The sequence below is a fragment of the Frankliniella occidentalis genome, unplaced genomic scaffold, assembly GCF_000697945.3.
Source record: "Frankliniella occidentalis isolate FOCC.00 unplaced genomic scaffold, Focc_3.1 Scaffold116, whole genome shotgun sequence".
NCBI lineage: Eukaryota > Metazoa > Arthropoda > Insecta > Thysanoptera > Thripidae > Frankliniella > Frankliniella occidentalis.
The window spans coordinates 584,271-586,127 of NW_026267244.1; the positions used below are offsets into that span (position 1 = coordinate 584,271).

The 1,857-nt window shown below is 59.8% G+C and overlaps 1 protein-coding gene across 5 annotated transcripts in view; it reads right to left on the minus strand.

Moving 5' to 3' along the window:
- LOC113210518 (Ca(2+)/calmodulin-responsive adenylate cyclase) overlaps window positions 1–1,857 on the minus strand; it is an 86,003-nt gene that overhangs the window by 76,287 nt on the left and 7,859 nt on the right. For all 5 annotated transcript variants that reach the window (XM_052270279.1, XM_052270280.1, XM_052270278.1 and 2 more), the window contains exon 2: window positions 1,200–1,275. The gene's annotated coding sequence lies outside the window, so the exon portion shown is untranslated. The remainder of the gene's footprint in view (window positions 1–1,199; window positions 1,276–1,857) is intronic.

Here is a 1,857-nt window from a genome sequence, read left to right on the forward strand (position 1 = left end):
GGGGGGGTCGTTAGAAGCGCGCGTCCGCGGGCAACCGGTGCGCGAGCAGTGAACTATCGACACCGCCCCGCACTGCCGTGATCAAGTTGTCATGCGCTCTGCTCGGCACCACCAAGGACAGCGCCAGGACGCGCGCCGCCCACGGGGAGGGCAAAGTTGAACGTGCGCGCGCCGCGCGCCCACGGCGAGGAGGAAGGAGTTGTGACACAACAAACGGCGCCGCCGCCGCCGCCGCCGCGCCCCACAGCGCCGTGCGTCCCAAAGCAAATGACTGCTAACGCAGCCGCCACGCCGGGATAATTTAGGGCGCCTCGTATCGCCTTCGCTTCGCGGCGCGGGAAGTTGGGCTGCGGCGGGCTGCGGCGAGACGCACAGCGGCTGCGTGCAAGCTGCGCGCTCTCAATTAAGTGGCGCGAAGATGTGTTAACGCCGTCCGGTGAAGCGCGAGGCCAAAAACGAGCAAATTCGAGAAGGCGACAGTGACTGGATGTGAGGCTTGGTCTCGCTAGTATGTTCCTCCGCCGTCGCGGTCGTGTCGCTTAAGGCGTCAAAAGAAAACGCAAAAAAAAAAAATAATTTAAAAAAATCGCTTTTTCGACAAGCCGCAAAGTCTCAAGAGGTAGAAAAGGCAGAGGCGCCGGCACGCCGCCCTGGCGAGCACCTAACGTACCGCAACGCCAAGGAAGCACAACCCTGCCAATAATTAAACTGGGAGGGGGCGAGGTGTGCTCGGCGAAGTTTACCTGTTAGTCCTCTCCCTTTCCTCCCGCACTCTCCTCACCTACTGGCGTGCGCCGCGCAGGGAGAGGGAAGTTCCAGGAGCGCGCCAAAAGTTGTGTCCAAAATGGGACGGGGAGTGGAAAAGGTGTGGTGGTGGTGGCGGCGGTTGTGGTGGTGAGAGGGGACGGGGTGTAAGGGCAGGATTGAAGGGCGCCGCAGCACGCCAAGATGAGCACCCCCAAACCCCCACCCAGCTCCCCCTCCCACCCGCAATCTAAAACCGTTTGTGGGGGGCTTAAGCTGCGTCGCCCGGGGAGCAATATACTCCAAATCAGTCTCCCCCCCCCCCCCCCTCATGGTCTCTTCCCCTTGGCCCGGCACACCGTAGTGTGGCGAGGTGCGGTGTGAAAGAAAGGAGAAAAAGATTCAAAACGCCCGACGGCGCGCGGACCACCGCGAGGAACACCGCCTTCACTTACCTGGCGAGTGCGGGGCCCCCACGCAGGTTCGTCATGTTCTCGAGCGCCACACAAGCGGTCCACGTCGCACGGCACCCTGCAACAGAGAAGACGACCCACATGAAAACCGTTCAACACCTCATCGGTGGTCTTGATGTACCGTCGCGTGTCGGCTGCCGCACGCTAAGAACAAACGTCCCGGTTTCCACCAAACAGTCAGGTAAAACAAAGCAGCTCGCATAGAATTTAACACAGGGGTCTACCACGACCAGCTTCCGGGCACATTTTCAGCGTGCGCAAGGCGAAGGGATAAGGGTTCGTCCAGAAAGAGCGTCCGAGTTTTCTCAGATTTATCCGGTAAAATGGGAGCTCAGCGCCTGCGAGACTCGGGGTAGGCCACCCCGCAGCACATGCATGCACGGCAGGTAAGATTTTGCCTACCTATCAGTTGCCATGAGAGCTTGCATGGGCTGAACTTGGGATTTTCGTGAAGGCGAAACGTACTTTCTGGATGTGACCAGTACCTGGTAATGAGAGGGCTCAGCTTTAACGTGAGACACAAAGACGTTTCCCTGGTCCAATGTAGAGTGAGCCTCGTTTGCTGACGTCGACCGCGAGAACAAAACGCACCTCATTCTGTGCGGAGGGTCTCGGTGCAAGGCGAGGCGGGGCAGGGTGG